A 10,023-nucleotide genomic window follows, 5' to 3' on the forward strand; every position below is an offset into this window, starting at 1 on the left:
CTGAAGCACTATTTCTGGGTTAGCGGAGTCTGTAACCTGAAGCGTATGTAACCTGAAGCGTATGTAACCCGAGGTACCACTGTAACGCTGACAGCATGGGTTACACATGTGTGCAAGCTTAGAATAAACCCTAGGTCTCGCCCATCCATTTTGTAGTTTTAAGAAACACACTATGGAATTCCTTCAGGTAGCGATCCCTATTCAAGGGAACGGAGCAAATGTATTTGCATTGAAAAGTTTTTGGCTGTAAAATATAGATCTCGGGATGTGTTCTGAGAGGAACCTTGAAGCATGTAGATCAGTGGTTCCCAACTTTTTTTGGCTATGCCCCACCTAAGCATCTCTAAAATAGTGACATATAATTATTATTCAAAAAGTGAACTCCTATTCACATGGAGGAAGCCTAAAAGGTCTTTGATGTGGTCTAAACAAGCTTCCAAATTGCCCCCCTTAAAAATCAAAATGTCTCCTGTGAGGCATGTGCCCCAAGTTGGGAACAATGGGTGTAGATATATGTGACAGTCAGCAGTGCCGAATTCAACCTTGTGGAAGCCCCATGGCAGTTTAAATCTTGGGGAGTGCGGGAGGCTCGCAAGTTATCTCCTAATAAGTTTTTGTAATTTTCTTTCAAAATCAAATCAATATTATTTTGATCTGTTGTTGTGGGGCCCCTAAAAGGCCCATAGGCCGGTGCCTAGACTATTTGATAAATCCAGTTTCTGGAGTGAAGCGGTGTGAAGTCTGTTGCCCAGCTGTGCCACGGAGATGGCGAGTGAATCTGTTTTGGGGACTGGCCTCGCCTCTGATTGATGCTGTTGGTGGGGAAGTTGTTAAAAACGTTTTAATGGGGTTTTCCACAGGCCTCCTTTCCTGTGGGTCCTGATGATGACAGTGCAATCGGTGTCTCTCAGATAAAGGGAGGGGGAAGGCTTTAGAAACCAGAACTGCGGAAGCGTTATCTTATCAGTCATGTTCACTGTGGATTTCCTACACACTGTGAGGCCCTGAAATAGATCCCTGGCAAGGCAACTGAGCTGAAGAGTCAATGGGTCTCCAAATCTGCAATAACTGTGGGTGATAAAGGATCGCCGTCCTGACAAAGAAGCCAAAGGTCGGGGGAAAGCCACAAGACCAGCCACTGCTGAGCCTCTTCGGCTTCTACAGCCCAGCAAACCCCAAAGTTGTTCTGGCAATGGTAAGAGCATCTCAGCCAGAAGCAGCTGGGCAGGGATACAAGGAGGAAAGGCTATGGGGTTACTACAGGCCTTGCTGCCTCACGGAAGCTATGAGGTGGGTGAGGCCTTTGCTGTTTCTGTGAAGAGGCAATTAAACACAGAGCAGGGAAAAGGCTATGAGAGTTGCGTGCTACTTTTCTAGTGCCCATAGAGAATGAGAACTAGTGTGGTATTCAAGAGAATAAGAACCCCCTTTGTCTGAGGTGGAGTGAATACTGGCCAGAGGGGGTGAAGGCCTTGACCTGCTGCCATGTCTATCAGGATGAATTCTTCCTCAGTATCTAGTTAGGTTATTTGGTTTATACTTTACTTTGCCCTGGAAAAGGTGAAGAAGCATCCATTTGATTAGAGTATGGTGACTGTATATTATAATGACTGTCTATCCTGCAGTTATTAAAGTAGTGAATGTATATAGACCAATAAAATTTTATTAAATAATAAGTTAAGACAATTTGGAGTATGCAGGAAAGGACGAAAAGAAATGTACAGAACCGCAGAAAGAGGGGGAAGGGAGTCGAAGTTGAAAATGTTAAAATTATGGTTAAATAATTGTAGATGTAGATAAATGAAATAATAATAATAATGATGATGATAATGATGATGATGATGATGTAGCTGCCCTCTCCAGTGTATAACTATAAAAATATGTAATGGTTTTAACAAAAGCAATGGTCTGATGTGTGGACTGAAAATAATACATAGGAAACTGGTATAGCTTGCAGGCTAAGAGTGTTTTAAGAAGTCCCTGGTTTCTGTACATACTTATTCAGAAGAAGGAAATCCTTGAATTCAGTGGGGCTTTGTCCCATGTGGGTAATTCTGGGATTGCAACCTTTATAGTCAAACCATTGCCTCTTGGATTCTACCTCTACCTATAATATAGCCTATCTTACACGGCATTAGTTTGTTAATGTTTGTGAAGTGGCTGGAACATCTGAAGCGATGCCATCTGAAACGATGCCTTATGAGGAACGGCTAAGGGAGCTGGGCATGTTTAGCCTGGAGAAGAGGAGGTTAAGGGGTGATATGATAGCCATGTTCAAATATATAAAAGGATGTCACATAGAGGAGGGAGAAAGGTTGTTTTCTGCTGCTCCAGAGAAGCGGACACGGAGCAATGGATCCAAACTACAAGAAAGAAGATTCCACCTAAGCATTAGGAAGAACTTCCTGACAGTAAGAGCTGTTCGACAGTGGAATTTGCTGCCAAGGAGTGTGGTGGAGTCTCCTTCTTTGGAGGTCTTTAAGCAGAGGCTTGACAACCATATGTCAGGAGTGCTCTGGTGGTGTTTCTTGCTTGGCAGGGGGTTGGACTCGATGGCCCTTGTGGTCTCTTCCAACTCTATGATTCTATGATTCTATTATTCTAAGCACATTACTGTATCTAAAATCTGGAAATAAATTCAGTCCATTCTGAAACAGCAAAGATGTCACTATTTATTGAATTCTGTATCCTCAGTGCTGTCAGAGAAATGTAATGCTTTCCAGTTGTATCTACAGTAACAATTGAGACAGCAAAAATTCTCATGCTGCTCATATATAATTGAGGGTGCTTGGTGACACATAAAGTTCAATCCTGATGTGACACTCCCAGCCATCCCTAAAAAAATCTGTCTGCTTTGGAGCAGGGCAAACAAAATGGACACCCATAATACAAAATGAACACCCATAATCTAGTTAAGCAACAGCAAAATTCCAATAGCTCTGTTTTTACTTTTAAAATATAATGTAATCATTTATATTAATTTAAGTAACTATGTAAGTATAGTTCTATAGAACATACGCTCACTTGTGGATCAGTGGTTATGGAAGTGATAGCAGTGATAGCAGTGATCCACTTCACCCTTTCAGTACTCAACCCTTTCGCACAGCTTCACACATTGCATTTGGGTTACACATAGGCATCTGGTTGGCTACCATGAGAACAGGATGCTGGACTAGATAGGCCAACAGGATCTTCTTACATCCTTATGGAGATGGCCTGCTGTGCTTGCTCATGGCTCAAATCCTTCTTCAGAAAAGAATGGGGGTGCGTAACATCAGTCCCTGTGTTTGGCTGGCAGTATGAAGCCTTTGCATTGGCCAACATACTGAAATCTTTGCCTTCTGTCCAGGGCCAACCCATTACATTTTGCTACCTGAGACAAAGTACAAGATGGTGTTCTCCCCTCCCACAGCTCTACCAAAGTACAGAAACTGACTGGACTGGCAGTTGAATTTGGTGATGGGATAGTGCCCTGAGAGCAGCAGGCTGGTGTAGGAGGTGCACAACAAGCATTGAAAGTATCTTTATTGCAATGTAGTGGAACAGCCAGGCGCCTATACAGCTGTTGCTGTACAGCAAAGTTAGCCATAGTGGTATCCTCCAGATGTTGCTGGACTCCAACTCCCATCAGTCCCAGCCAGCATGTCCAATGATCATGGATAATGGTTGTAGTCAGCAAAATATGGAGGGCATCATGTTGGCTTTTCCTGCCCTAGAGCTTCTGCTGTATGTCTAATGGTAAGGCTGCCCCTGCTTTTCTCTTTGCTTTGTTAATGAAATAGTACATCCCTGCTTCAGCCATTTGACTTGGGAGATCCTGTGCTAAAGAACATCCCCTCTGTTAAAGACATATGTTTAATATGCATAAAGTATTATGCATGTACGCATTGAAGTTAAAATGCTATGCAGAGAGGTTTGCATTAGGCAAGAGAGGTTTGTCTTTAGTAAATGCGGCAATAAAAGGCTTGGTGCTTCTGTTTCAGTCTTTAGGCTAATCAATGATTGCAGGGGAAACCCAAGGGATCTCTCACAGCAGGAAGGTGAAACTTGAGAACTTAGCGTTTTAGTTAGTCCTTACAACCAGCGGCAGTAGAAGCTCAGCTTAGTGATCCTGAGCAAGCAAGATGCTTGGATAGGATCTAATAAGGACTAAAATGAAGACTGGGCCACATTGCTTGTTTGTTAAATTGCAATGTATTACTTTGTATTTTTGCAATGCTTTATTTTGTAACTAGCCTAAGACAGTTTTGCAGTAAAACTTTTGAAACTCATTCATTTCTACTCTGCATAAGGTACAGGGCAGTCATTCCACTTGCAACAACTTTTAACACCCTTTAAAATAGATTCAGTTATGGTTGCCCTCAATCCCGGCATTACCTGGAGTGCAAGACTGCAGTTTTTATGGAGCAAACGTCACTCCCCCCATTTTCATTATATGGCACAAATATTTAATAAGGTATTTGCTCTGATTAAGCTTATACGGCAGAGCACAGCACATTGGTTTCTGATTCCCTTTCCTAATTGTTATTCAAGAGTGTATGGACATATGTCTTGGCTGACCCTTCTTGATTCTGCCTGTAGGCATCCCAGATCGCTGTGTTTCTACATTCTCCAGGGTCATTTCTTTCACTTCTTTGGAACATCATTTCTGGAGCAGATTGGGGAATAGAGATCTATTAAGTTTCTAGCAGTTCTTTCACCTGGTTGGAACAGCCTGCTTGGCTACACACTAAAGGATAAAAAGCCTGATGGCCATAAGGTCAAACTTTCAGAGAGAATAAAGCAGGCTTGTGGTATAAGCTGAATATTAATGTCTAGACTGCTGCCTATATTGCAAGCAGAATGCTACAAATACTTAACTAACAGGGGCTGCTTGAAGTCCCACTGCTGAAATTACCCTTGAAAAACGGCAAGGAATATCACAGAGTAAAGGATTCATTTGCATTCCTTGCCCTACTGTTTTGTTCTTAACATCATTGCTTTTTTGTTTTATACTTAATATCAAATTATTATTGCTGTTTATTTTTATATCGCCTTTTTGCTCCAGGGAGCCCCAAGTATACCTCCAAACAGGTTTTTAAAAAACCTTGCTGAGAATTTCCCTTCCACAACCATACCATCATCTGAAATGGTACTTCTGAGCACAAGCTCTGTGCAGAAGGACCTCCCTTTTCTCTAATTGTGTGACTTTTAAATGGACCAAAACACAGTTTTCTAGGAAACACCTTTATGCTACAGATAATCTCCATAACACAGCATTTTTCAGAGAGGTAGCTGTGTTAATCTGATGCACCAAAAACAAAGAAGAATCTTGTGGTACCAATGTAGACTAACCAATTTTAACAAAAAAAAAATTTTTTTCTTCCAGTAGCACCTTAAAGACCAACTAAGTTAGTTCTTGGTATGAGCTTTCGTGTGCATGCACACTTCTTCAGATACTTCTTCTTCTTCTGGTATCTGAAGAAGTGTGCATGCACACGAAAGCTCATACCAAGAACTAACTTAGTTGGTCTTTAAGGTGCTACTGGAAGAAAAAAAAAATTTTTTGTTTTGACCATGGCAGACCAACACGGCTACCTATCTGTAACCAATTTTATTACAACATAAGGTTTTGTGGACTAGAGCTCACTTCATTGTATGCCTTTTATTTCAGAACCACCACAGTTCCACAGATGTTGGTGAAAGATGTCATCAATCCCCAGAGCCCTTGTTTTTCTAAAAAAAATGATAATAGTAATCTCTCATCCTCTGTAACACAAGAGGTTTAAGGGAAGTGTGAGGACCATAGCAGGAGGCTGCTGTCTCATATTTCTTACCTGTTGCAATACATTTGTTTTTTTCACCAGATTGTGTACCAGCAGACATGAAAATCGATAAGGCTACCATCTGGTGTGCAACGCAATGTAAAACATGCTTACCTGACGAACTTTGACCACCTGCACCCACTAGAAAATATTTCTATTCATTAGTGTTTAATATTTTTCGGTTCTTCACAAATATAGATCAGCGACGCTGATGTTTGCAAATCTACAGCAGTCTTTTTAAAGTTTCAGTTCACTTATAGAGCATTTTGTTCTGGTGCTTGCAGAAGTGGGGAACATATTAATGGGTTGTTGTGTGTGAATGAAGAAAACATGGTACAAAATTGACCTGAAATTCGAGAAAGAACAAACAGGATATTTTTGGTTTGGTCTTTTTATTTATACACATAGTATAATCTGAGTGAGATTTGAAAACGTGTATGCTAGAGTAAGTATATATTTTTTTCTTTGGCAGATTCATAATGCTGCTTTAGTATCCCGCAGAGGGATTTGACTAGCTTGATTAGTTTTTAATTTTTTAAAGCTGAGTAAGAGATTGGAATACTTCAGAGATGCCATGTGGCTTTTTAAAAATCCTACTAAAATTTGAAATGCATGAACCGAGACATCAGAACATCACACCCTGTTAGTGTAATATTTCTGTTATAAAGAATATAATTTCGATTTAATTGTAACTCGTGGAACTCCTGGAGCATTGTGAAGGGGGCAGGCATTTGGGAGTTGAATTGCAAGTCTGTATTGCAGACAATAGTGCAAACCAACCCCCCCAAAATCAGGTCTAGGAGTATATAGCAGACATTCTCTGTGGTGCTATTAAGAGTATATGTGCAATTAGCAATGCACCTATGAAAAGAGATGCATAGCTAGGGGCTAGGGAGGCCAATCAATGCCAGTTGATTGGTGCCTCACCTGCTCCTCTTTAATGTCACTTTCGAACCTACTCTTCCTTGATAGGGAAGGGGTGGAGGCAGTCCAGTGTATGCCTTAACATCTTTGACTCAGGACAAGTGAACTGCATTGGAGGTCTGTTTTCCCCTGTAGTACAATGGAGGTCAGGAAGGAGTCAGGTCATGACCCAGTTTAAAGAGCATCTGTGGCTGAGTGGACAGAGACAAGAGTGCTCCAATGTGAACTTGAGACTGTTTAGACAAGAGTCAGCTATGGTTGGAACAGGAAAATGAAAGAAGGACGCCTTAGTTCCATCCCTATATTTCAGAGCCGTAACCTTTTGCTAGAGTGCCAGTTCTCTAAAATGGCGAGAATACTAATTTAGACAAGTAGCTATATATGCCTGTAAGAACAGAAAACTCAAGTGGCACCACAGAGGGAAGCAGGTTTATTTGGTTTGAACTGGAAAATGGCAACATCCTGCTATACAAGATGCTTGGAGTTGACTGTGATTTGAAAGGGTATGTTCCCAGAGGTACACTAGACAGGGGATAGCACAAGTTCAGATACATTTGCTGGAGCGTTATTATTAACAAGAGCTTATAATTAATTAATTAATATTACACAATTAATGTGATCTTTACTAATTAATCAAACTATAAATTGAGCCATGGGCCTACACAGCTAAGATGAGAGAGATCTAACAATGTAACTGATTAATTATAATTGATTAATCAACTACAGTTGTATCATGGTACCTCGGGTTACAGACACTTCAGGCTGCAGACGCTTCAGGTTACAGACTCTGCTAACCCAGAAATAGTACCTCGGGTTAAGAACTTTGCTTCAGGATGAGAACAGAAATTGCACGGCGGCAGCGGGAGGCCCCATTAGCTAAAGTGGTACCTCAGGTTAAGAACAGTTTCAGGTTAAGAACGGACCTCCAGAACAAATTAAGTTCTTAACCTGAGGTACCACTGTAGTTGATTAATCTGCCAGTCAAAAGCTACTGAAGCACTAGGTAAAATACAAAAAATGGCAAACACTTACAAGCAATGACAGGAAGGGCAGACAGACATCTTTTATGCCAACAATTGAACGAAGAAGACTCCTTTTGTGCATTGTGATTCTAGGATGGTTTGTGCTTGTAGTTTTTCAGAAGTGGGGAAATGGTTCCTATGGTTATGCAAGTCTTAGGACAATAAGAAGAGCAGTGGCATTTAAGACTCAGAGAAGACAGGGCACTGTAGCTATATGAGGTCAGAAAGTTATACCAAATCAGACCATTGGTTCATCCATCCCAATGCTGTTATCATTAACTGGCAGTGACTGCCCAGGGTTGTGATAGAAGTCTTTCCCAACCCTACTTGGATAAGTTGGGGATTGGTTTGTGGCCCATATAACATTTCCTTAATGCTCCACAAGACAGAATACAGATGGAGCATCTTTGAGGAAACTGCAGACATTAATTGCTATTCATGGGTGTAGTCAGGATTTAGTTTAGGGGGGGGCAAGCTTTATGTTGGGGGGGGCAGAACCAATATATCTGTGATACAATTGGTCAGTTAGTTAAGTATTTCTATTTATTTACTTGATTTGGGGGGGCACATGCCCCTCAGCTACGCCCATGTTGCTATTAGCTTAAAAGTCCCATATTATTTAGAGTTGGTAAATGCCAGAAGGAATCATAGGAAAATCTGTTTCATATGGGTTGAAATGAAAGGGACTGGGGAAGAATATGTATGTATAATGTTTTTGTCCTGCCATGTAGTATTGTTATTATTACTTTGTCATTGGGTATTATTGTTGTGCCCAACTTTCAAATTGGATTGAACAGGCTAACCTTTTCAGTTGCTTGTCCCCAGGCAAAACTTTGAGGCCTATGAGATGTGGATGCTCAACAAATAACTTCATTTTGCAGGGCTAGATGTAGCTATCTGCGTGGTAGTTGTTTACATTTAACCGCCAGGAGGAATACACACAGAGACATGGTTAAGCTTGGCATTATAATAGCGACCATGGTCACTACTAATCAGCAAAACCCTTATAGCCAGAATTTCAAGCCAATGTATGAAGTGCGTATACAAACCCTGGGAAGATGGGAATTTGAATAGTATTAACTATGCTTAGCACCAATGCACTTGTGATGGGGGGGTGGTCTTACAAGAGAATTTTCATTGAGGGAAAGAGGGAAGGGGAGGTAGTGAATGATTCTGAGTTTGACTTGGAACCAGCATTAAAGTCTACACTGGACTAATGTGCCTGCAAATTTGGTGTTAAAAGTATAGTCACCTATGGAGAATTTAGCTTTTATTGGTATGCTTTCATCATCAGGCTTCTTAATATGCCTGCATCATAATTCTGCCACCTATAACAGGTACCTTTCCTTTCATTCATCTCACACAGTGTTTCAGTCTGGTCCCTAAGGTACTGGGTTTGAGACATGTTTTATTAACATTCTAGAGTTGTTCTCTCCTGACTAACCGACCATTAGCTGGCTCACTGATCCTTAACTGCAGATCACTCTCTTATTTAGGCTACATTTCCCTTAGGTTCCAAAATAATTAGTCTCACGGCTATGGATGGGATTTCCTGTCAAGTGATGTGAATATAGATGGAGTACCTCATTCAATGCTGGTAAGCAACTTTATTCATGTTGTATATTCCTTTTATTTTTAGAATTGCAGACTCCCATAATTCCGATTCAACTTTCATACTTAAAAAACACAAAACAAACCAACCCCCAAAGCAGAGAAGTGGGTTTATATTTGCCTCCCAGCACAATTTCTGGTAAAGTAAAGCAATAATTACATATAGCTAAATGCTTTGAGGAATACTTTCAAAATTAACTGGAATTTGTCTATTGAATATTGCAAAGACAGTTTAAGTTGTTAAAATATTAAATGTTTTTTATTGTTTTGAATTTGAAAATGTGTCATTCTATAAGGCTTTATTATGAATACCGGGCTATGAAAATATGTTTTAGAAGCATAAAAACAGTAATAATAATATCAGATGCTATATCACCCATAATTGCTAACATATTTACTCTCTCTCCCTCCTTTGCACACCCTTTTCCCAGCAAGCAAATACAGTGCTGGCCATTGAATCAGGAATTGGTCAACTTTACATTTCCTTGCTTTTTTTGGTTTTTAGTTCCTAACCTACAGCCCTGATATAGTAGACATAAGAATCAATATAATTTATTTGTGGTTTTGATACAATTGGCACATAAGTATACTATAGTTACACTTTGAGGTGTACTCTTCGCACTCTCCAGTACCCCTTTCATAATTCTGATTTCCTTCCTACT

At 40.4% G+C, this 10,023-nt stretch overlaps 1 long non-coding RNA gene across 1 annotated transcript; it reads left to right on the top strand.

Annotated features, from left to right (window-relative positions):
* The first annotated feature begins 318 nt into the window (after nt 1-318).
* On the top strand, nt 319-9,389 carry LOC310761342. The gene is made up of 3 exons (XR_014547406.1): nt 319-1,195; nt 3,350-3,446; nt 9,247-9,389. It is a non-coding gene; the product is annotated as an uncharacterized lncRNA (long non-coding RNA).
* Nucleotides 9,390-10,023: the final 634 nt, after the last annotated feature.

Source organism: Podarcis filfolensis (genome assembly GCF_964270895.1).
Source record: "Podarcis filfolensis genome assembly, chromosome: 4".
Taxonomy (NCBI): Eukaryota; Metazoa; Chordata; class Lepidosauria; order Squamata; family Lacertidae; genus Podarcis; species Podarcis filfolensis.